Genomic DNA, 27,441 nt, shown 5'->3' with positions numbered 1-27,441 from the left:
TTGGAATGGGCACAAATACAGATATCTTCCTATCAGTTGACCAGATAGTTGTCTTCCAAACTTCTTGGCAGAGATGAGAGTGCCTCCTGTGCCACCTCACGTTCTTCAAAGAGTTCTATTTGATTCCATCAATTCCTGGTGCCTTGTTCTTTGCCAATTACTTCAGTGCACCTTGGACTTCCTCCTTCAGGATCATTGACTCTTGATCATATGCTACCTTTTGAAATGGTTGAACATTAACCATTTCCTTTTGGTACAGTGACTCTGTGTATTCCTTCCATTTTCTCTTGATGCTCTCTGCATCATTCAATAATAGCTATTCATAGATCACTGTTATTGGAGGATTGTGTAAATAACAGTATTTAGGGATATCATTGCTGACATCAGATGGATCTGGGCTGAAAGCAGAGAATACCAGAAAGATGTTTACTTGGGCTTTACTTGTGCAAAGAATTTTGACTGTGTGAATCATGACAACCTTGTGGATAACATTCTGAAAAATGGTATTCCAGAATACTTGATAAGTACTGTGAAAGAATACAACCCTGGCACACACATTTCTTAACTGTAAACCATTCAGTGTTCCCTTGTTCTATTTGAACAACTTCCTTTTTAGTCTATGTACAGGTCCCTCATAAGCACAATTAAGTGTTCTGGAATACTTATCTTTGCAACCTTGTCTCTAGCTTGTTAAGATCCACACAATTGAAATCATTTGTGTCATCTATAAAGCACAGATAAACATCATTCTGCTTTCAGCCAAGAACCTTCTGACATCAGTGATGATATCTCATGTTCCATGTCATGTCTGAATCTGGATTGAACCTTTGGCAGTCCTGGCAATGTAATGTTGCAGCTGTTTTTTAATTACCTTGGAAAATTTTTACTTGCATGTGATATTGATGATATTGCTAGGTGATTTCTGTACTCTATTGGGTCACCTCTCTCTTCCAATCCGTTGGCCATTTAGCTGCCTTCCAAATCTCTTGGTGCCTCTAGTGCCTCATCAGTTTGTTGAAATATTTCAATTTGTATTCCATAAATTCCCAGAGATTTGTTGTTTGTCAATGCCTTCAGTACACTTTGGATTTCATCCTTCAGTCTTAATCATATGCTTCTTCTTGATGTACTGAACATAGACCCTTTTGTTTTGGTACAGTGACTCTGTGCATTTCCGCATCTTCTTTTGATGCTTTCTGCAGCACTCAAATTTTGCCTATAGAATCCTTCAATATTGCAAATCATGGTTAGAATTGATTCTTCACTTACCTCAGTTTGAAAAATGTCAAGCATACTCTTCCCTGTTAGTTTTCTAAATCCAGATATTGGCACATTTCATGATAATATTTGACTTTGTTTTCTAAAGCTGCCCTTTAAAATTTTCTATTCATTTCTATTAACTCCTCCATTTGCTTTAGCAACTACGCTAGAGAGCAAGTTTCAGTCTCTTCTGGCATCTATTTTGGTCTTTCCCTTCTTTCTTGGCTTCCTAATGAACTTTTGCTTGATGTCATCCCACAACTCTTCTGGTTTTGGGTCATTAGTGTCTAATTCATCAAATCTGTTCTTGAGATGATCTCTAAATTCTGGTGGGATACATGCAAGGTCATATTTTGGTTCTCATGGAATTATTTTAATCTTCTTCAGCTTTAGTCTGAGCTTGTATATGAGCCATTGATGGTCTGTTTCACTGTCTGCCCTTGGCCTTGTTTTAACTGATGATACAGAGCTTTTTCAATGTCTCTTTCCACAGATATAGTCAATTTGATGTCTATGTATTCCATTAGATGAGGTACATGTGTGTAGTCATTTTTTATGTTGCCTAAAAAGGGTATTTGAGATGAATAAGTCATTAGTCTTGCAAAATTCTTTTATGCAATCTCCAGAGTTGTTTCTATTACCAAGGCCATATTTTCCAAAGACTTACTCTGGGTTTCTAACTTTTGCATTCCAATCACCTGTTGTTATCAGTACATCTTGTTTGCATGTTTGATCAATTTCAAACTAAAGAAATTAGTAGAATTTTCAATTTCATCTTCCTTGGCTTTAGTGGTTGGAGGGTAAATTCAAATAATAGTGGTATTAACTGGTCTTCCTTGTAGGAGTATGGTTATCATAATAGACAGCGTTGTACTTCAAGATAGATCTTGAAATGTTCTTTTTGATGATGCCATTCCTATCCAATTTGTCATTACTGACATAGTAAAACCATGTGATTGTCAGATTCAAATACCAATCCATTTCAGCTCACTGTTGTTAAGTGTTGTCTAGTTGGTTCCGACTCTGTATAGGTTTCTGAGGAGCTGCTGGTGATTTTTAAACTGCCAGCCTTGCAGTTGAAACCAACTTTGAAGTCTGGCACATTAACCCACAGCAGCACACCAGGACTCTGATTTCAGCTCACTAATGCTTAGGATATCAATGCTTATATATTTCATTTTATTTTAGATAATTTCCCATTTTCTTAGATTCATACTTTGTACTTTCTGTGTTCTGATTATTAATGGATGTTTATAGCTGTTTCTCCTTATTTTAAGTTGGGCTCCATCAGCAAATGAAGGTCCCCAAAGCTTACTCCATTCACATCATCATAGACAACTTTATTTTGAAGAGGCAATTCTTCCCCAGTAGCATTTTGTGTGCCTTACAACATGATGGGCTCATTTTCTTGTACAATATCTGACAATGGACTCCTGGTGTGATACTACAAGATTAGAACTGGACTGTGAACCACAAGGTCGTGAACTCAAACACACTAACTGCTCCTCAGAAACTCTATACAGGGTCGGTTTGCTTCAGAACTGACTGGAAGGTACTTCACAATTTAACAATGTATCTGATGATATTCTAGGTCTCTTCATGTTTAAAAATTCAATATTCTGGTGCTATCTGACAGTGTCCCACTGCTATTCATAAGGTTTTCAGTGACTAAATATTCAGAAGTAGTCAGTCTCTCCTTCTTCATAGTCTATTTTAGTCTGGAAGCTCGCCTGAAGAGTTCCTATCTTGGGTGACTCTCCTGGCATTTAAAATGCAGGTGGCATAGTTCCAGAATCACAGCAAAATGCAAGCCACCACAGAAGGACAAACTGACAGACCAGGGACTGAGATTTTCTAGTGTGTCCAAAAATTGGAAAATAGGCCACACCCCCGAAGAAACTTCATTTCACCTGATTGGTTACTCAGAGCATATCTCATCATGGAGTTAATTAATTATTTTAGATTTCATCGTAAGAGGCTATTATATCTTAACCAGCAAACCACTGAGAATCCTGGCCCAGTCATATTGAAACAAAATCTATTATACAACTCATGCTTCAGTTTTGATGCTTGTTTTATAATAATTCTGATCATTTTAAATGAAAAAATAAAAATATGTTACAAAAGAACATTAAGTGCTCACAAAGTAAATATTACAACAGATTACTAAATTTTATTTTGAGATCTATCTTTCATCTCTCACGTCTCTCACTAATTAAAAACAATTCTTTCTATTCTTTGCTCTTACTAATTGTTCAAGTATTTCATCACAATTAAGTTGCAGAATAATATCTAATTCCATATATATTAAGAATAATGAATTGAGTCTTTCTTGAATTATTGTTGTATGCTCATGGTTTTGAGTCTTTTCAGGGCCAAAAATAAGCATTGTATTTTGCTGGTTTTGATCATTAACATTAGGAATATGTATAAAACATTCTTCACATTGGTAAAAAATTATTATTTTATATTATGGAAGCATATATTCCTACATGAGCAGAATTTGTCATTTCTGAATGTGTAAACTTAGTTCTCACGTAAATATGAAATTGTCACACTTCTCTGTAAAGATTTGTATTTAACTAATTTAGATAAGCCTGCATTCGTTTCATGGACTTTGTGCATTCTTTATCAGATATAGACATGTTTCAGCAAGAAAATCTATTTAAAATAATTTTATACATATTTGCCCTTATTTTTATGCAAGATTCAAGTGTGTCAATAATGGTGTAGTGTGTGATTGCATGACATTGATCTCTGGCACTCAATACTTATGGAGACTTTGGTCATTTACTCATTTATTTCTAGTGCTTCTCTGATGGTGGATTGCTTGGTAATTGGTATTTGACAGCATTTATTTTGTTGCATTTTCAAATTTTATAAAATGTCCTCTTAAATTATGTTTGTTATTGTTGTTACATGCCATCAAGTTGGTACTGACCCATAGCAACCTTATGCACAGCAGAACGAAACACTGCCCAATCCTGGGCCAACCTCACTACTGTTGCCATGCTTGAGTCCATCGATGCTGCCACTTGGGCAATCCATCTCGCTGGGTGGCTTCCTTTTTCTCTGACCCTCCACCTTACCAAAAATGATATCCTTCTCCAGCAACTGGTCCCTCCTGACAATATGTCTGAAAGTATGACAAACAAAGTTTGGCCATCTTGGCCTCCAAGGAGCACTCTGGCTTCACTTCTTTCAAAACGAATCTGTTGGTTCTTTTGGCAGCCCATGGCACTTTTAATATTGTCCTACAACACTGTAACTCAAAAGTATCAATTCTTCTGTGGTCTTCCTTATCCACTGTCCAGCTTTTGCATGCATATGAGTTAATTGAAAATACCATGGCTTGGGTCAGGCACAACTTAGTACTCAAGCTGATATCTTTGCTCTTCAACACTTTAAAAAGGTCTTGTGCAGCATATTTGACTAATGCAATATGTTGTTTGATTTCTTGAGTGCTGCTTCAATGAGTGTTGATAGTTGATCCAAGAAGAATGAAGTCCTTGACAACATCAATCTTTTCTCCCTTGATAAGAATGTTGTTTATTGGTCCAGTGGTGAGGATTTTTGTTTTCTTGACATTGAGATGTAATCCATACCAAAGGCTGTGCTCTTTGATCTTCATCAGTAAATGTTTAAGTCCTCTTCACTTTCAGCAAGCAAGGTTGTATCATCTGCATATCGCAGGTTGTTAATGAGTCTTCCTCCAATCCTGATGCCATGTTTTTCTTCAAATAACCCAACTTCTCAGATAATTTGCTTAGCATACAGGTTGAATAAATATGGTGAAAGAATACAAACTTGTTGCACACCTTTCTTAATTTTGAACCATTCAGTGTTCCCCTGTTCTGTTTGAACAACTGCCTCTTGGTCTAGGTACAGATTCCTCATGAGTACAATTAAGTGTTCTGGAACACTCATACTTCGCTATCATTGCGAAGTATGAGTGTTCCAGAACACTTAATTGTACTCATGAGGAATCTGTACCTAGACCAAGAGGCAGTTGTCAAGATTCACACAATCGAAAGCCTTTGAGTAGTCAATAAAGCACAGGTAAGCATCTTTCTGATACTTTCTGTGTTCAGCCAAGATCCGTCAGACATCAACAATGATATCCCTTGTTCCACAGCCTCTTCTGAATCCAGCTTGAACCTCTGGAAGTTCTCTGTCAATGTATGATTGTAGTTGTTTCTGTATTACATTTAGCAAAATTTAAATTATGTAAAAACCTTTTAACGACTGGTCGAGCTCTGTATATGTCTTTTTTCTTGGTTTATTTAAAATCCAGATTTATCCTCCAACAGACAGCATCAGCAGGTACAATTACTGGGTTTCTCTTGTGGTCATCCATTCACAAAGTGTTAGTAAGCTTGATAGCCTTTGGTGTACTCTTTGTAACAGTAGCCCCTTCAGCGTAGATAGGTACTATTATTGTGGTCACTTACAATTCCAGAAGGAAAGGCACAACTTGACATAAACAAAAGCAATATGTTTGGGATCCTAAAAAAGTCAGGTGCAATACTTAGGGTGATATACACTGGTTAACAGTCTAGATGCACACATCAATTTGTGGACCCTTCCACACTGAGGGAAACATTTTTCTGCCCCAATGTTCAGGGTTATTCTCTCTCCTCCTCCTCATTAAACCATGAAAATAATGTTTCACCATTCACTTACTCTTATCATATGCACAAAGGGGATATAAAAAAAAAACACACACACACATACAGAGAAAATATCAAATGTGCATGACTCCAATGATCATGTCCACTCATTTAATATAGGTTCTGGGAACAGCTGAGTGGTCATAAAAGTAGGAAAATAAAGACTATGGCTACAAAAATATAAAATAAATGAGGTAGCAAATTAAAGCTTTCAGATCCAGAACTTGCCTGTTCTGACTTCACAGCTTTCATGCACTACTCAGGGAACACAAGACATTTCATAATTACTAGGCATTATTTACCAAGGAAATTAAAAACAACAAAAATAATATGTGAACCTGTGATAAGAATAGGCCTTCCAATGAGAGTTTCTTCAACAATGAAAACCTGATTCTTCAAGGGTAGGCACTAGCGAGCTAAATGAAGTCACCTAAGATCTCCTGCACTTGTCATGGTATTTAGGAAGATAGGAGGCATCTGGGATGGTACCTTTGGATACCAAATGAATCATATTTAAATAAACAGCAACACACACACAGATTCTTTCAGGACTAGGAAAAGTACATTTGAGGGCACCCCACTTTATTTACATTCTAAGGTTGAAGGAATTTTCTCATTCTACAACCTTAATTTTTAAAGGGTACATAGTACATTCAAAAAAGAAACAGCAAGATGGATTCAGGATTAGGAGGCATATATAAAACCTGACAGACCTTGTGCATTTATCAACATACGTAGTTATTATGGAAGGATACATTACGACCCCCTACAATCCACAGTCTGGTTAATTACGTGTGTTTTCCATGGGTTTGATAAGTTAGAGGTGTTTCACCTGGAAAACAGTGGCAGTCTTTATAAATAGTCACTTTAGGTTGTATAAAAGGCTGTATATACAAAGTTTGTCACAAGTAACAAAGCTACTTTCTAAGACCCACTTATTTCCACAATGCAAACAAACAAAACAAAAATACTTTTCTACATATGTTTTGGTATGATTTTTTTTCTTTTCTTTTCTTTTCAGCATAGTAGCATAGGAACATTATAATTGTAGCACTGCCCAAAGTCACTATGTCAACAGTAAACATCAAATTTATTTCTAAAACTTGGAAAGGTTGGCTCATCCAATGACAATGCTACAATATCTTATTCCACATAACCAACATAATTACATACTCTAGTGTTTGCATTTTGTTAACGATATTTGAAACTTCTCAAGATAATCTACTTTGTTTTTTAAAAGCTTTTATTGTGACTTGACTGATAGTTTGCATGGAAGAATATCAATTTTGTACTCAACCAATCGTACTTTGTTTCCACTGCATCGATTACAACCCCCTCCATGCATCATCGGTTAACAGTATTTGCCTCTATTCCCTCTTTGGGTTTTTTTGTTTTTATTTTATTTTATTGTTTTTATGTACACAAAACCATGCAGGAATATACAATCATTTAAACAACCAATGGATACATTTTGCAAGCCAGCCTCATGTCTGCCAACACACAGCCTTTCTCTTTTCATGAGTCCAGAGGCCTCAACTGCTGTATCTCTCCAAGCCATCACCTCTGCCTCCATCTCTGGTGTTGCTGTTTCTTTGGTTAGGATCCCAAGTTCCACTTATGATCTTCCCTCTTGATGGTCCTAGGGTCCTCTGCCACTGGAGTGTAAGATTAACTACCCCCCCCCCTTTTTGTTACATAGCTTGTACCTTGACAGTTGTAACAAACACAATTAGTCATGATAACAATTAATCACTCTTGAATCAAAATAATTCTATCACCATCTCCTTTCACCAGACCTATCTAGACAAGATGAAAACTATTTAGTGGAGATTCTACCTTCTGCTCCTCGCTCGGCAGGCAACTAAACTCCCTCTTGAAAACTTCTAAGTCAGCCACTTCACACTATTATAGTCCTCCTCCCCCATTTTAGGTAGCCAATGTCTCAGCTGTCCGTCCCTATCCACCCTGTGTACTGTGGGGATAGGCTTGATCCTTTATGTGAAGACTCCTTCATTCTTGGTTCATACTTTGAACTACTACATCCATAAGTAAAGCTCAAGTTCACCAAATGGTAACAATTTACACTTGCTTCCCATATAAAATTTCTTTAGCTTTCTCTAGTAGAATTCTGATCATTAAGCCATCCACGCTAGTTCAAATGGGTACTATCTGCAAGTGTGGGCGTTATTGTGTGTATTCCCTCACTTCATATCAGCTGGATGCTTCACTCTCAGCTGTAGTGCCCAATGCCTAAGTCAGTGTTCGTGCACTCAAGAGTTCCCAGGTCTCCCCAAACTTTGAACCAATAAGCTCTTCCTCTTCTCTCTCTCATCTCAAGGTCTATGGGAGTCTATGGAACACAGTCGAATTCAGCCCATGTCTTCATTACTGCCTTTCCCCGACTTCCACTCACAAGTAGACCAATGTGGTCACCAGTGAGCTTACAGGCCTGCTTGTGTGTTCCCTTTGAGTTTCAGTCTTGGAAGGGGATTTGTTGTGAAGTAACTTTATGTCTTGTCTTGATGGCTACCAGGTAAACAGCTTTCTTGTTCTTGTAATAGCCAAACAGACTGCCATTTTTGTTTTTGTTTTTAACTTCCGATCTTTCTTGCAAGAAGTATCTTCTGTTCCTCTAGCTGCTCTGGGTTGGTCTGCATGTCCTTTCAAATGGGAATGTTCCACTTCAGAAAGTTCTGGATGGGTCTCAAGATTCCACCTAAGGCCCTGTACTCTATAAAAGCTCCACAAGAAATCTGTTTCACTGGGAAAGTTCCAGGGCCCCTTTTAGGTATTACAATAAGTTATAGGCTGAAGACGGGCTTATAAGCTTTCTGTAACCATATTTCCCAATATTCCTTTCTATCCCACTCAAGTGTCTATTTTACAATAGTAGGCAAGGGAAACCAATATCCGTAATACAGTCAAGCACCTTAACATTGTTTATCCTGTTTTACCTATTCAGAATATGCCTTGTTCCCTGTATCACAGAGCCCTGTTTTTCCAAGGTTGAGTATACATCAATATTTACCTCTGTCCCATTTAGCCCATGCATACCTACATAAGTGTTTCCCTTATCTACCTTGTTCTTCCACCTCTCTCCCCCTTCTTGTGTATTGCCTTCCTCTTCCTTGTATATTACCCTCCCCATCACCCAAGCTATAATATTACTATCCCCAATCTGTGCCTTAATGTCCCCTCCCTCCCACCCCTGGTAAACAACAGAATGTTTTTTCTTTAAGTATAGACAGCTTTTCTTAAGCCTTTACAATAATAGTCTTATGAAATATTTGTCATTTTGTGAACAGTCAAACATTTTAACATTATTTCATCACCTTTACCCATTCCGCCTATGTTTCAATCCCAAATCATAGAGCCTTGTTATTCCAAAGCAGTGTAAACATCATAGTCTACCTCTATTCCATTTAAGCCATGTGTAATTCCCAGAGTTTTTCTCTTTATTCCCAATTCCTTTACCTCCTCCCCCTTCTTGTGTTATTGCTGTCTCCCTCCCTAATTATTGCCCTCCCTGTCCCCTGTGTTGACATGTCTATCCCCTGACCTGTGAGTTACTGTCACCTTTAGTATCTACTTTTTTGTGTTTAGTCTTCAGCAATATTTTCTAAGGCATCAAAAAATCTGTATTTGTTGCTTTAGTATGCACTTGCCAATGTGTATTGTAAAGATATTTTAGTATTCAATCATTGCCTAAATATGATTTAAGAACTGTCTGTTGGTGAGTAGTGGCATCAAAAAATGTGTGAGAAACAGAATAGCAGAAAGCAATCAATTGCTTCAGAGCAGCAAAGTGCTGTGCTATATCCTACAAGATTAAATTACTGTGCAGCACATGGTTTTAAAATGGCATATCCACTATGTTCTAAAATTTTCTGTTGCATGACTTTATAATGCCCTGACATATTGGCAGCATTTTTTCAGAAATGGCCTCTGCACATAGAAAAACCAATTTTGCAAGCAGCACATAAAGAGTGAAGTACTTGATTTGCAACTTCTTTATTTTTTAAGTAAGTATTTCCAACAGATGGAAAATGGCTTGATGTATTTCATATTTAGATGATCTGTTTGAGAACTATTAGGAGTAAATTCTTCAGAAAAACTGAAATGTTAAGCAATATTTATTTCACTTAAAATAGTTGATTGAACTTTATCATTTATTAAATTTACTAGTTTGTCATACATTGTTTTATACCTATTCAGTGGCTTTCACTTTCCTGTGCTACCATCTTTTGTGATGGGACCTGCTAAGCATGAATCAAACTGAGCAAGAAATTCAAGTAAACAACAAAAAATTCCATTTTGTAGGGATCTAAAATTTTCATTTCTTCCTTTAAAAGATAGTCAGTGTTCAGTGGTTGTTACAATGATATGTAGCAAAATGGCTTTCCAATAATGAGGCTCATCATTTACTTGTGCTTCCATTTCATGAGTTAAGTTAGGATGATGTCTTCTGTTTAAATGTGACAACTCATTATCTTTGTGTTTCATGTTTTTTTTTGTTTTGTTTTGTTTTTTTTTTATATTTGAGTTGCACCAGTCACTAAATCCATCCATAGAAAATTGAGAATTAAATGGTTTAGGACTCAATAGTTTATAAACAAAACAATATGCCAAGCCAATGGATGGAATAATACAGAAGTTACTCCCTCTTAGCATTTTTGGCATTTGATTTGTACCCTACATATATTCTAGCTACAAAACCTTTTTTGGTTACCATCTAGAAATTTTCAACACAAATTTTCAATTGGTCCACTATGATGTTAGCAATCGATTAGCCATCTTTCAGTTCAATAATTCATATGTCAGAAGGAAAATTATTACATAAAGCAGAATCTGTATTTCTGGTTTTTGAGGGGTATGCAGATGAGACAATTTCAGATATTCAATTAGTTTAACTTTCTTCACCATTATTATTATTATTATTAGCCTCAAATGGATATAGTATTTAAAATAAGTTTTATCATATTAGCAGGTTTTGTAGGATAAATACTGGAGTGATAACCACAAGGTTAGCTGTTTAAACTCACCAGTGGATCCTTGGGAGAAAAATGAGGATTTCTACTTCTGTAAAGATTTATAGACTTGGAAATCCTATGCAAGTTTGTTATAAGTGGAAATCGATAAAATGGCAGTAGGAATTAGTAATAATAACTAGAAGGAGCTGTGGTAGCGTAGTGGTTAGGAATCAGGCTGCGAACCTTAAGGTCAGTAGTTCGAAACTACTAGCCACTCCATGAGAGAAAGATGAGATTTTCTGCTCCTGTGAAGATTTACAGCCTCAGGAACCCTGTATAGGGTCACTATGGGTTGGAACCGACTCGACAGCACTTAGCAACAGCAACAACAAAGTGGTACTAATACTATGACTTGCATCTATTAAACTTGAGTGTTCATTGGAAGAAATCTCTTTGAATTAATAATGTTTTTAAAAGGAAATTAATTTCAGAATTGTCTTTAGGAATTCACAGCTCCTTTTATTTTATCTTCTAAAATCTTTTATTTATACATTTCACTTATTTGTTGATGTTTAATTTTACCTGGATATATATTATGTCATTTTTTTATAAGTTTGATTTGACTGTAGCAAATAAATTTGAATAACTGAAGATGAATAAAATGTGTAAAATGTGTAAAATAAAATTTACATTAGAATCCAGATATTAACACAGACATTTATATTTGAAAAATAAGTAAAAATGATTTGGAATATGTATTTTTTTTTCTCCAAGTTTGAGATAGTCAATAGAAATAATACTTACAAGGCAATTAGAAATAATTTCATTTGTTTGTCATGTAATGTTTGTTGTGGACATATATCAGATCTTCATGAGTGATTTTTGTCTTGAAATAATACTCACTTGTTAGTCTTTCATTCTGTGTCTTCACAGTTCTTTGGCTTACTCCTGATACCTGATGGAGGCGAGATTGGTCATGGAGAGAATCATAAAAAGATGGGCTTAATGTGAAGATGCATTTTGGTTCACTTTGGAGAGGACAGGACCAGAAACATCACAAACCATGACATTATAGTGCCTTTGGGAGAGAAAGAATGAACTGTGAAGTTATATCTGGTCTAGAAATAAAAGGAAAATAGAATTTTTATGTTATACAAATTTTACAAAATGTACATTTTATCTCTTTGTGGAAGTATTCAACTCCTTTATTCAGAGATACATAGATGTAGCAATAGCACCAGTTATTGATGAGCAATTTTGTTTGGCAAATCTTAACAATATCATTCAATTTTTAAATTAAAGTCATTCTGAAAGGAAATGGAAAACAGAATACATTTATATGATTTTATTATCTATTCACTTAGTTGATTTTATTATTTGATTAATGAATTTTTCAATTACCTTTCACGTTTTTATAGTTAAGTGCCATTGAGTTGCTTCCAACTGATAGTGACCCTCTATAGTGACCGTGATGATGTCAATGGAGTAAAGCTCATGGGAGTAAAGCCCTCGGGACCTTCATTTGCTGTTGGGGCACAACTGAAAATGATAAGACACAGCTGTAACATTCATTAATAATTGGAACATGGAATGTATGAAGTATGAATCTAGGAAAATTAGAAATTGTCAAAAAATGAAATGGAAAGCATAAACATCAATATTGTTGGCATAAGTAAGTGGACAGGGACTGGTATTGGCCATTTTGAATCTGACAACCACATGGTTTACTATGCCGGGAATGACAAATTGAAGAGGAATGGTGTTGCATTCATTGTCAAGAACATATCCAGATCAGTCATTAAGTAAAATGCTGTCTGCAATAGGATAATCTCTATGAGCCTACAGGTAAGCCCAGTTAGTGCCCCTATTATTCAAATTTATGCACCAACCACTAAAGCCAGTGAGGATGAAATAGAAGAATTCTACCAACTTCTTCAATCTGAAATTGATCAAACATGCAATCAAGATGTATTGATCATTTCTGGTGATTTGAATGCAAAGTTTGGGAGCAAAGAGGAAGGATCAGTAGTTGGAAAATATGACCTTGGTGATAGAAATGATGCTGGAGATTGCATGATAGATCTCTGCAAAATTAATGATTTGTTCATTTCAAATACCTTCTTTAGACAGCGTAAGAGATGACTATACACATGGACCTCACTAGATGGAATACATAGAAATCAAATTGACTACATCTGCAGAAAGAGACAATGGAAAAGCTTCATATCATCAGTCAAAACAAGGCCATTGGCAGACTGTGGAACAGACCATCAGTGGCTTATATGCAAATTCTGACTGAACAGGAAGAAAATTAAAACAAGTTCATGAGAGCAAAAATGTGACCTTGACTATTTCCCTCCTGATATTAGAGATCATCTGAAGAAAGATTTGATACATTAAACACTAAACACAAAAGACCAGAAGAGTTGTGTGATGACATAAAGAACATCATACAGGAAGAAAGCAAAAAAGTCATTAAGAAGACAAGAAAGAGAAAAAAGATCAAAATGGATGTCAGCAGAGACGCCAAAACTTGCTCTCCAATGTAGAGATGCTAAAATAAATGGAAGAAAAGAGGAGGTACCAAAGCTGAACAGATAATTTCAAAGATCAGCTTGAGAAGATATAGCAAAATGTTACAACATAATGTGCAAAGATCTGGAATCAGAAAAGCAAAAAGGAAGAACACACTCAGCACTTCTCAAATGGGGGGATAGTGAAGAAAAAACTCAAGTGTCAACTTTCATTATTTGAAGATTCTCTGGGCAAATTATTGAATGATGCAGAAAGCATCAACAGAAGATGGAAGGAATACACAGAGTCACTGTACCAAAAGGAAATGGTTACTGACCAACAATTTCAAGAGATAGTATATGATCAAGAGCCAGTGATAGTGAAGGAGGAAGTACTCCAAGGTGCATTGAAGGAATTGGCAAAGAACAAGGCACCAGGAATTGATGGAATACAAATTGAAATCTTTCAAGAAAATGAGAAGACACAGGAGGCACTCAATCATCTATGCCAAGAAATGTGGAAGACAACTATCTGGCCGACTGATAGGAAGAGATCCATATTTGTGCCCATTCCAAAAAGAGATGACCCAACGGAATATGGAAATCATCGGACAATCTCTTTCATATCCCATGCAAGTAAAGTTTTACTAAAAGTAATACAAAAACAGCTTCAAGCATACATTGACAGAGAACTTCCAAAGGTTCAAGCTGGAGTCAGAAGAGGCCATGGAAAAAGTAATACCATTGCTGATGTCCGATGGATCTTGGCTGAAAGCAGAGAATACCAGAAATATGTTTACCTGTGCTTTATTGACTATGCAAAGGCTTTCGATTGTGTGGATCATGACAAGCTATGGACAACATTGTGAAGTATGAGTATTTCAGAACACTTAATTGTGCTCATGAAGAATCTGTACCTGGACTAAGAGTCAGTTGTTTAAACAGAACATAGGAACACTAAATGATTTAAAATTAAGAAAGGTGATGTGCAACAAGTTTGTATTCTTTCCCCATACTTATTCAACCTGTATGCTGAGCAAATAATCTGAGAAGCTGGATTACATGAAGAAAAACATGGCATTAGGATTGGAGGAAGTCTCATTAACAACCTGTGATATGCAGTTGATACAACCTTGCTTGCTGAAAGTGAAGAAGACAAAAGGTTTCCTGATGAAGACCAAAGAGCACAGCCTTCGGTATGGATGCATCTCAAAGTAAAGAAAACAAAAATCCTCTCCACTGGACCTATAAACAACATTCTTATCTAAGGAGAAAAGATTGAAGTTATCAAGGATTTCATTCTTCTTTGATAAACGATCAACCATCATGGAAGCAGCAGTCAAGAAATCAAACGATGTTTTGCATTGGGCAAATCTGCTGCCCAAGAGCTTTTTAAAGTGTTGAAGAGCAACATGTCAGCTTGAAGACTATATTTAAAGTGTTGAAGAGCAACATGTCAGCTTGAAGACTATATTTTCAGTATCTCCATATGCATGTGAAAGCTGGACAGTGAATAAGGACTACCCTAGAAGATTTGATGCTTTTGAATTGTGGTGTTGGAGGAGAAATATAAAAGTGCCGTGGGCTATCAAAAGAACCAACAGATCTGTGTTGGAAGAAGTGCAGCCAGAGTGCTCCTTGGAGGCCAGGATGGCCAAACTTCATCTCTACTATTTCAGACATATTGTCAGGAAGGACAAGATGCTGGAGAAGGTTATCATATTTGGTAAGGTTGAAGGTCAGAGAAAAAGAGGAAGACTCCCATCCAAATGGATTGGCAAAGCATCGATGGGCACAAGCATGGCAACAATAGTGATGTTGGCCCAGTCAAGGGCAGTGTTTCATTCTGCTGTGCATTAGGTCACTGTGAGTTGGAACTGACTCGATGGCACTTAACAACAACAACAGCAATGCCAAATAATCATGAGCATGTCCTCATATGTTTGTTGGCTGCCTGAATGTCTTCTTTGCTAAAGTGTCTTCTGCCCATTCTTTTTTACATTTTATTTTTGTGGGGTTTTTTGTTGATTTGTTGAAGTTTTCTATGAATTATAGAGATTAGGTCATTGGCTACTATGGCATTGCCAAAAAATTTCCCCCAGTTTTCAAGTTTTCTTTTTATACTTTATGTGAAATCTTTGATGCACATTAAGTATCTAATTTTTGGAGGTCTCCATCACATAGTTTGTAATCTGCTATTTGTGCATTTTGGGTTATGTTTGATAATGTATTTGTCAATATATTGTAGTAGTTGTTGTTAGGTGCTATCAAGTCAGTACCAACCCATAGCAACCTTATGCACAGCAGAACAAAACTTTGCCCGATCCTGGGCCAACCTCACTACTGTTGCCATGTTTGAGTACATCGATGCTGCTTCTTGGCCAATCCATCTCATTGGGGGTCTTCCTCTATTTCTCTGACCCTCCACCTTACCATACATGATATCCTTCTCCAGTGACTAGTCCTTTCTAACAATATGTCCGAGGTATGAGAGATGAAGTTTGGCCATCTTGGCCTCCAAGGAACACTCTGGCTGCACTTCTTCCAAAATGGATCTATTGGTTCTTTTGGCAGTCAATGGAATTTCAATATTCTCCTCCAACACCATAACTCAAAAGCGTCAATTCTTCTATGGTCTTCCTTATTCACTGTCCAGGTTCGTATGCATATGAGGTAATTAAAATACCATGGCTTGGGTCAGGCGCATCTTAATCCTCAAGCTCATGTCTTTGCTCTTCAATTGATTCATGTGTAATTAATTGTCTGTTCCATAGCCTCCCCCAGCCACGTTTTGGCTATTGATATGGAGCTTTTATCTCTTTCCACAGATATACTCAATTTGATTTCTCTGTATTACACCTGATGAGGTATGCTATTATTCTTAAATGTTCTTGAGTTGGTTCATACTGTGTGAAGGTAATGGCCACATCATTAAAAGGTACAGATACATGTGCCTGGCCCCCTCAGTGCTGCTGCCAGTGTGGGGCCCTCTTGTCTTTTTAAAAATATATATATATAATTTTGGTAGAATTTGATTTATGAACTTTGAGGCTCCTCCATTGGGTATAGTATATATCTATTATGGTTCTGTCCTCTTGTTCAATTGAACTATTAATCATGTCCATCTTTTTCTTTTATGATGGTTTTTGCTTTAAACCTATTTTTACAATAAATCAATATTGCCACTCATGCCCATTTTTTGTTGTTGTTATCTTGATAAAATGTAATCCATCCTTTGATTTTTATTCTTTTTTTTTTCTTTGCATGTAAGGTGTACCTCTTTGTCAACAGCATTTTGAAGAATCCTGTTTTTTTATTCATTCTTCTGCTGTTTTGCTAAATGCTGTAAAATGCATTTAATCATTATACATTTAGTCTAATTATGGGTAGGTATGAGTTGATTGTGTAATTTTGCCATGTATATGTATGTGTGTGTGTTTGGTGGTACTGTTGGTTTCTTTGTTCCACCTAATTTGCCATCCTGAGTTAATTTGTGTGTGGGTTTTCCTGTGATTTCCTTCACTGTTGTTGTGTTAATATTTACTAAACCTTTATGATTTTCTACTTTATTTTGATAATTATGTTTATTACTTTTCTTTGAAATTACTCTGTAATTTACTAAATTCTTCCTCAGCTTTTAACAGTCTGATTTATCTTGAAATCTACTTGACTTCCTTGCCAATTGGATGTTCTGTAACTATACAATTCCCTCCTTTTGACATATTTTTTGCCATTGTAAGTTGACATATCTGATTCACTAATTTTACAGTTGTTGGCTTGTTTTACTTTGGATACTTCTATATATGGATTGACTTGTGAGCATTGTGGTCATTTATGTTACTTACAGTTTGTTGTCTGCACTTTTGGTTCTTTGTCCAAAGAACTCCCTTTAATATTTTTTGCAAAGTTGATCTAGTTATTGCAAATTCCTTTTCTATCTGTTTGTCTGGAAATATCTTAAATTCATCATAGGATATATTATTCTTGATTGAGATTTTTTTTTTCTTTCAGATTTTTGTATATGTTATTCCATCATTGACTGTTTGCCTGCATGATTTCTGCTAAGAAATCAGAGCTTAACTTTATTGGTTATCCTTATACATTTTTCCCAATATGCTCTTAGGATTCTTTCCTTGTCTTTGGTTTTGGAAAGTTTAATTACAATATGTCTTGGTAAAGTTGTTTTGCAGTCTTTTCTGGTTAGGGTTTGTTCAAGTTCTTGAATGTTTATTTATGATGTTAGGAAAGTTTTCTTCCAGAACTCGACAACAATTTTCTGAGTGCATTTTTATTGGTCTCTTTCTGTTATGGCATTCCAATCACCCATAAGTTATTCCTCTTGATCGTGTTACACATAAACCTTAGGTTTTCTTGAAATTTCTTCCTTCTATTTTTATGGTTGTACTTTTAGCAGACTAATATTGCAGGTTTTGACTTCCAGTTCACTAATTCAGCCTTCCATTGATTCACATCTACTTCTTTGCTCTTTCCATGTACTATTCATTTTTGAAATCTTGATATTAATGTTCTGGATTTCAATTGTATATTGTGTATGTATTCTAATTTTTCATTTGTCTGTTTGATCTTGTAGTGTTTACCTGAATTCTTCTGAAGATTTTTCTGTGTCCTTATTGCTTTCATCTGCAGCTTTCTTGATCTTTCTCTCAGTCAATTGAAGATGCTTATGTGTCATTCTTTTGAATTGTTTATCAAGTAGTTCCAATACCCTTTCTTCCTCAGAAATGTTTTCTGTTTCTGCATCTTGTTCACTTGTTTAAGCTACTCTCTTGTTTCTTCATGAGAACTGAAATTGTCCATTGTCTTCAATGGACATTTTTGTGTTGTATTTGTATTTTGCTGATGTCAGTATGTTGGTGTATTCTTAGGTAATCACCACCTGGTTGTAGTGTTGAATTTGTATTTAGTTGGTGTCAGTATGTTGGTGTGTTTTTGGGTATTCATCACTTACATCCTGAGATTGGAAGCAGGTGCATAGTTCTCTGTTTGCCATTTATGCAGCTCAGTTCAGAGTGAGTTTGACTGCTGTTAATCTTTTATTAGATGGTATAGGGGTGGTTGTGGCTCTTATCCAGTGGATAAGGATGCAGAGTGCATGACTGTGGCTTAGCTGTATTGGAATAGTTGCAGTGTGCAGGAGCAAAAGGAAAACACACACAAGAATAACAAAACCAACCAACAAATGACAGCAAAAAGAAAGATAATAAAGCAAAAACAAACAAACAAAAACAGGCATCCGCAAGGGGGTAAAATAACTAAAAAGAGAAAAAAGGGAATGGAAAATAAAACCAGGAAAGAGAAAAAAAAAAAAAAGAGAGAGTGAGAAAGAGAGAAAGAAACAGTAAGTAAAACTAAGGAGAATGTAGACGAAAAGTAGAAAGAGACAAGAAAGCAAAGACAAATCAAGTTGGACAAAAAAGAAAGAAGACTATGGAGAGGGGTAAAAAAGAAGTAGAAGAAAAGAAGAAGGAAAAAAGAAAGTTGAGAAAAATAGAATAGAACAATAATAGGGAAAAACTGGACCAGGGGAAAGACCTAACTAGGAGAAAACTGTGGGGTGCTACTGCCATCCAAGGTGATCATGATATATGAGGGGGAAAGAAGAGAGGTTGGTGTGCCTGGCTCTAGATGAAGTTATTGTAGACCTAGGTGTTATATATATTCAGGACACCTAATCCGGAAGTATTTCTTGTGGACTCTAATGACAGCTGAGCTCATGATCTTTGTGCTCAGATTGAACTCTTTCATTTACAAAGGCAGCATGGTCAGGTTGGATGATTATAAGAGGTTGTGCTAGTCTAGGGCTGACCAGGAAGTGACTGTATGTTCTACAGGTCTAAAGAAGCAACCTTCATCCCTCTGCAGGTGCCGGAATATGCACCTGGATCCTGACTCACAATGGTGCATCTGATAATGTAGCAGTGTAGCTCCAATCTCTGGTAGTGTGCAGGAGGTAGATGAAGTTGGGGACTTGGCATGCCTCTGGTCACCAAGTGAGTGTGGGGAACAAGACAGAATCACATCGTTCTCATCATTAGCAACCAGTGTACATCCAAGTCATCAAATCACTACTTGGATCCAGAACTGCTCACAAAAGTTCAGGAAGGTCATGCTGAATCAAGCCAACTGACAGTTAACCCATCTATATCCTTTCTCATCATCCCTGTTGAGCTTCTTCCCCTAGTTGGTATTCAATGCACTTGTCTATGCTTTTCTCTGAAGTTCAGGGTTCCAGAATTATTATCTGAATCTGTTTCATTGGGCTCCTGGATCATTGTTGTATAGGATCTGTGTCTGCCTAGTCTGCCATCTTGCCAGAGTCCAGAAAATTTATTCATATTGTTTTTTTTGGCCTTTACAACTTCCAAAGTGCTTTCATTTATTGTTTCAACTGATATCTCAACTTCTCATTCTCTTGGAAATTATAGTCCATGCCAACAGAAGCTAAAAACACAGAGACACACCCTTATGTAGAACCAGGAGATATGAACCATCAACAGAAACCACCAGACTTTTATTTACTGTCTGGGCAAGTCAACTACTTTCAAAGAAGACACTTGAATAATAAATTGATTTCAAATAGAATGAATACTAAACCTATTCACTTGGCTCCACTCATTTAGAAAATATACTGGCTATCTTATTAATAATTAAAAACAACAGCTGCTAATGTTTTGGAACAAGATGGTTAATTTACATATCTTGGACTGGCAAGGGCTCTCCAATACATTTTGCCAAACCCATAGAGAATTATATTTTCTTCAAGGCAGGTAAAGGGCAGAAAAGGCATCTACAGCTCAAACATGAATATTAATTAAGTTTTAAAGAAGTAGATAATTGAACCATATCAATTATTTATCTAATTATGAGATTATTAGTCATCTAAAATTTTTCACTGAGCAACTCCAGAGACCACGGGGCACACACATACAGAGTGTTGTCCAAAATCATAACGCTTGCAAAATTGCATCTGACAATTTATCATCATTAATTAATTGTAAAATCCGAAGGATGAATAGAAAAATGGAGATATAGTAAAATATTCTATCTGAAGAAAATTGTACCTTTGAATCCCTGGAAGTAAGATAAAGCATCATGTTTTGAGTGCTTCCTTATTTTCTGAGTTTATTTCATTTTGGGAAAACGTGCTTATTCCATAGGATCAATTGTGTACCTGGAATTTAATCTATTCTATGGAGCATGTTTTAAGATAAATAGCTTAATGTGGAGGTAGAAGATGCCATTCATTGCAAATCGCAACAATTTTTCAAGTATCAGCATAAAAGTATTGAATACTTTTCTCTCTGTAGTAGACAGAATCATGTCCCTCTCCCCAAATACATACAATATCCTAATGCCCAGAATGTTTTATGGCAAATTATCTTACATTTGTTGTTATTTTTAATTGCTGTTCTAACTCATAGTGACCCTGTATAGGGTTTCTGAGAAGCTGCTTGTGAATTTGAATCACCAATCATGTGGTTCAAACCAAACTTGCTGTCCAGTGCATTATCCCACAGCTCCACACCAGGACTTTATATGACTAAAAATCTTGAGATGAGAAATTTATCCTAGATTGTTTGGATGGGCCCAATGCAATGACAAAAGTCATTATAAGAGTGAGACAAGAGTGTCAATGTCAGAGAGGGAAATACAATGGAAAGAAAAAATTGTGAAAAGAGAGAAAGAGAGAGAACCAAAATTGATCTTAAGATGCTACACCAGTGGTTTTGAAGATAGAAGGGGTTGCAAAATGCACAGAAATGTTGTTGTTGTTGTTGTTGTTGTTAAGTGTCATCGAGCCAATTCCGACCCATAGAAACCCTGTATAGGGTTTCCAAGGAGCAGCTGGTGAGCTTGAACCACCAACCTTGTAGTTCAAATGACTTTACAGTCTGACACATTAGCTCACAGCACCACACCAGGACTCCAATGTTGCTGTTAGATGCCATCAAATCAACACCAATTCAGCATAATGAAACACTGTCTGGTCCTGCACCAACCTCACAATAGTTGCTACATTTAAGCCCATCCCTGCTGGCATTAGTGGGTGGTGTGTAAATTTGAATAATAGTGGTATTAACTGGTCTTCCTTGTAGGTGTATGTATATTATCCTATCACAGACAATGTTGTACTTCAAGTCAGATCTTGATATGTTCTTTTCAATGATTAATGTGACACCATTCTTCCTCAATTGTTATTCTTGGCATAGTAAACAATGTGATTGTCAGATTCAACATGGCCAATACCAGTTCATTTGTAGAGGGTTTTAAAATGTATAGAGGGCAAAGAAAACAGATCCTACAGTTACAGTTTGCATGCAACCACGCCTAAACCACTTACATTTCTGATATCCAAAACTGTAAAATAATGAATTTGTGTTGTTATAAATCACTAAACTGGTGGTAATTGATACAGAAACAATATTGAATAAATTCATCTGCATCTTAATATTTTTTGTATTTTTTCTGAGGCACAAAAGATAATGAGCTAATTAAGTCACACAAAAATTATATTTCCTGTTTACATTTGAAAGAAAGAAAAATTTTAAACATGAGCACACAAAAAGATGTTTAAAACTTTTCAGTTAAATATGAAGGAAAGCAAATGTATAAGGAGGGAATTAGATTAAAAGTTAAAATTTTTCATTTCCCTTGTTAAAAGCAAACATACCCTGTGGCCAACTCCTCTAGAGCCCTCTTTTTAATATGCAAAAAAGATGATTCTATTTTCATTATCCTGTACTATGGAAAGTTTAGTATCATTGCCAGTATTATTTTAGGCTAGCTTGGAGTAGTAGTTGTTGTTTACTTCTTTGGAGTTGATTCCAACTTATGATGACCTGATGCGTACAGAATAGAATTGTTCCATACAGTTTTCGAGGCTGTGATCTTACGAATAAAATTGCCATGTTCTCCTTCTGAGGTGCTAGTGGAGTAATTTTAAGTCCTAACTTTTCAGTCTGCTTTTAATAATTTGTGCCATCCATGGGTCTGACTGTAGGTGTTGTTGTTGTTAGGTGCAATCGAGTCAATTGTATTTCACAGTGATCCTATGCACAACAGAATGGAACTCTGGTACAGTGCCATTCTAACAATTGTTGCTATGTTGAGCCCAGTGTTTGCAGTCACTCTGTCAATACATCTCATTGGGAGGTATTCCTCTTTTTCGCTGACCCTGAATTTTGTCAAGTGTGATGTCCTACAGAGACTGACTCCTCTTAGTAACATGTCCAAAGTATGAGAGCACAAGGTCTTGCAATCCTTGCTTCTAAGGAGCATTTTGAATATATTTCTTCCAAAACATATTTGTTTGATCTTTTGAAAGTGCATGGTTCTTTTAATATTCTTCATCAACATCATACTTCAAATTCAAGAAAATAAAGCCCTTGATATTTTCTTAGTAAGGTTTTATACCACAAGCCTTTCCACCTTTCTAATCCAACTCCAGAAATAATTATTCTTCCATTCTTCCTTAAAGCATACTAACATAAATTACAGTCTGTGGTGCTGTGGTAGCCTGTATGTTGCTGTGATGTTGTAAGCTATGCCATGGGTATTTTAAATACCAGCAGAATCACACATGGTTGATGGGTTTCAGCTGAGCCTCCAAACGAGAACAAACTAACAAGAAGGAGAGGTAGACTATGAATAAATGGTTAGCCACTGAAAACCTTATAAATAGCAGTTGAATACTGTCAGATAGCACCAGAATATTTAATACTGAAACATTATTAATAGTGTCAGAATAGAGTCAGATATACTGTCAGAAGATGTGTCCCTCAGGTTGGAAGGCCCTCAAAATGAGGAAGAGGTGCTGCCTCAAATATAATTGACTACAATGATGCATGTGGAATAAAGTTTTCAGGACCTTCACTTACTGATGAAGCACAATTGAAAATGAGGAGAAACAGCTGTGAACATCCATTAATAATCAGAACATGTAATGTCTGAAATATAAATCTCTGAAAACTGGAAGTTGTCAAAAATGAAATGATACATAAAGATAGATATCCTATATATTAGTGAACTGAAATGGACCAAAAATGGCTATTTTGAATCTGGCATTTACATGGTTTACTATGCCAAGAATGACAAATTGAAGAGGAGTGGCATTGCATTCATCATCAAATAGAATATTTCAATATTTACCTTGAAATATATTGTTGTTTGTGATAGGATAATATCCGTACATCTACAAGGAAGAGCAGTTAATACATTATTCAAAATTACAAACCAAAAACTAAATCAGGTGATGAAATTGAAGCATTCTAGGAGCTCTGGTAGCGTAGTGGTTACAAATTGGGTTGCGAACCTTAAGGTCAGCAGTTTGAAACTACCAGCTGCTCCACGGAAGAAAGATGAGGCTTACTGCTCCTGTAAAGATTTACAGCCTCGGAAACCCTGTACAGGGTCGCTATGGGTTGGAACCGACTCGACGACACTTAACAACAACAACAACAACCAACTTCTTCAGTATGAAGTTGATCAAATATGCAATCAAAATGTATTGATAATAACTGGTGATTGGAATGCAAAAGTTGGGAACAGAGGAAAGAGCAGTAGTTGGAAAATATGGCTTTGGAGATCGCATGATAAAATTTTGTGACACCAGTGACTAATTCATTGCAAATATCTTTTTTAAAACAACATAAAAGACACCAGATGACATACACAGAAATCAAATGGGCTATATCTTTGGGAAGATTTGGTGGAAAAGATCCAAATCATCAGAAAAAACAAGGCTAAAAACAGACTATGAAACAGACCATCATTTGCTCCTATGAAAGTTCAGGCCAAGCTGAGAAAAATGTAAACAAGTACACCAGAGCCAAAACATGACGTTAAACATTTTCCAACTGAATTTAGAGATTATGTCAAGAGCATATTTGATTCATTAGACACTAATGACTGGAATATCAGAAGAGTCGTGGTATGACATCATACAGTAAAACAGCAAGTTATTCAGAAGACAAGAAAAAATGAAAATACCAAAATGGATGCCAGAATAGACTCTGAAACTTGCTCTCCAGCATAGAGATGCTAATGGTAATGGAAGAAATGAGGCAAAAAATCTCAACAAAAATTTTCAAAGGGCACTTTGAGAAGACAAAAGTTAAGTATTCAATTAAATGGAGTTAAAAAAAACCAGAGGTCCATATTTGTACTCATTCCAAAGAAAGATGTCCTAGTGGAACGCATAATCATCAGACAATATCATTAATATATGCAAATACAAGTTTGTTTAAAATAATTAACAAATGGCTACAATAAGGAACTGCCAGAGGGTCAAGCTGCTTTCTGATGAGGTCATGGAACAAGAGCTATAATTGTTGACATCAGATGGATGTTGACTGAAAACATAGAGTGCTATGATTGACAACATCAAATGGATCTTGGCTGAAAGCACAGAGTACCAGAAGGATGTTTACCTGTGCTTTATTGACTATGCAAAGGCTTTGTAATGTGTGGATCATGACAAACTAAGGACAATATTGTGGAGAATGAGTATTCCAAAACACTTTGTGCTCCTGAGTAATCTATACATAGACCAAGAAGAAGTCATTTCAATATAACAATGGAACACTGAATGATTTAAAATCAGGAAAGGTTTGTGCATGGTTTTTTTTTTTTACCTTTTCCCATACTTATTCACTCTGTATGCTGAGCAAATAATCTGAAAAAAACTGGATTGCATTAGAAGAATGTGGCATCAGTTTTAAGGAAGACTCATTAAAAACCTTCAATATGTAGAAAATACTTTGCTGAAAATGAAGAGGACTTAAAATACTTTAGTGATGAAGATCAAAGCAAACAAAAATTCTCACCATTGGAGCAATAAATATCATCATGACAAATGGAGAAAAGATTGAAGTTGTCAAAGATGCTATTTTTCTTGAATCAACCACCAACAGTCATGGAAACAACAGTCAAGAAATCAAATGACATATTGCATTTGCCAAATCTGCTGCACAAGAACTCTTTAAAGTGTTCAAGAGCAAAAATGTCAGTTTGAGGACTAAAATGCGCCTGATCCAAGTCATGGTGTTTTCAATAGCTCCATATGCATGTGAATGTTGGACAGTGAAACAGAAAGATGTTAGAAGAATTGATAAATTTGAGTTACAGTGCCGGAGAAGAGTATTAAAGATACCATGGACTGCCAGAAGAATAAATAAATCTGTGTTGGAACAAGTAAAGCCAAGATCCTTCCTAAAAGCTTCATCTCTCATACTTTGGACATATTTTCAGGAGACACCAGTCCCTGGAGACGGACATCATATTTGGTAAGTGGATGATAAATCAAAAAGAGGGAGAACCACAATGATATACATTAGAACAGTGGCAGCAGCAATGGACTCACGTGTAGCAGCAATTGTGAGGATGGCAGAAGACTGGGCAGTGTTTCATTCTGTTGTGCATAGGTCGCTATGGATCAGAACCAACTCTATGACACCTAACAGCAACATCATACAGATTTCTACTGTGCAGTCTCAGACAGATGATTGATTATTTGCCTTTGGAAATAATGTTTATTATTGACTCAAGTTACCTTTTACATGGTGATAGCACCATAGGATGTGGACTTTCAAAAGTTGGTATTTAAATTCTTTCTCTTTAATTCTTTTTTTTTTTTGGTTCTTTTTTTTGTAACTATGGAATCTTATCAAGTTGAAGCAGCTGAACGGTGACCAGCCCACCATTCGTAAGGAGAACTTTAACAACATCCCCGACCTGGAGCTCAATCCGATCCGATCCAAAATTGTCCGTGCTTTCTTTGACAACAGGAACCTGCGCAAAGGGTCCAGTGGCCTGGCCGACGAGATCAACTTCGAGGGCTTCCTGACCATCATTTCTTACTTCCGGCCCATCGACATCTCCGTGGATGTGGAACACGTGGAGCTGTGCCGGAAAGACAAGCTGAGATTTCTGTTCCACATGTACGACTTGAACAGCAACGGCAGCATCACCCTGGAAGAATATCAAAATGTAAAGTGGTCGAGGAACTGCTCTCAGGAAACCCCCACATTGAGAAGGAGTCGGCGTGCTTCACCGCAGAGGGGGCCATGATGGAAGCTGCCGGCGTTTGCGTGGAACAGATGGAGCCTGACCAGGTGTACGAGGGAATCACTTTTAAAGACTTTTTTAAGATCTGGCAGGGTATCGACAAAGAGACCAAGACGCATGTCCGCTTCCTGAATATGGAGACCATCGCCCTTAGCCACTGACCCACCCCTGACGCCCATCACAAACTTTGTAATGGGGACTGCCCCACGTGACCTTGAGCAGCATGGCCCAGGGCCAGCTTGTGTCCTGCCTCTGCAGTTCCTGAACATCACCCCCCTTGGCCTCCAGGTAGGTGGAACTCTGCTGTTTTTACCTCTAATAAAATATGGTTTTGTTAATGAAAAAAAAAATTTTTTTTTTCTGAGATGACAGTGTTTGTTTAATATTGCAATCTAGTATTGCTTCTATCAGAAGTTGACTGAGTTCCTAGAAAATCTTTAAGCCCCATTGAACTAGTATCGTTTTTTTGTATGGTGTGGTGGTTTAACATAAGCACTGTATACAAAGTCAGTTTGAAACACAAGGTCGGCGGTTCAAATCCACCAACCAATCCTCAGAAACCTTATACAGGGCCACTATGCTTCAAAACCAACTCTATGGCATGTAAAAATAGCAATAATTTAGTTGGCAACCAACCAATGGTGACCCTATGTACAATGGAGTAAAAGTTGCCCATTCATGAACCAACCTAAAGTGAGTTTCAGGTCACACAGTTAGGATCACTAGGACTTTTATTTACTAATTTCCATAAGTAGATTTCCAGGACTTTCTTTCTACTTATTCTTAGCCTGGAAGCTCCATTGAACCCTGTTCAACATTATAGCAACTTGTAAGTTGCAGATAGGTGGTAGCTATGCATGAAATCTACCACTGAGTCACTTTTGTAATTAAATCAATCTTTCTTTAATAAATATGAATTCTAGGTGCTTATTGGATGAAATA

The 27,441-nt window shown here is 36.5% G+C and overlaps 1 pseudogene; it reads left to right on the top strand.

Annotated features, from left to right (window-relative positions):
* LOC102815136 overlaps positions 1-26,660 on the top strand; it is a 35,856-nt pseudogene extending 9,196 nt beyond the window's left edge.
* Positions 26,661-27,441: the final 781 nt, after the last annotated feature.

The sequence above is a fragment of the Chrysochloris asiatica genome, unplaced genomic scaffold (genome assembly GCF_000296735.1).
Source record: "Chrysochloris asiatica unplaced genomic scaffold, ChrAsi1.0 scaffold00016, whole genome shotgun sequence".
Classification (NCBI taxonomy): domain Eukaryota; kingdom Metazoa; phylum Chordata; class Mammalia; order Afrosoricida; family Chrysochloridae; genus Chrysochloris; species Chrysochloris asiatica.
The sequence above is the reverse complement of the archived record's forward strand: the minus strand, read 5'-3'. Positions and strand labels throughout refer to the sequence as shown.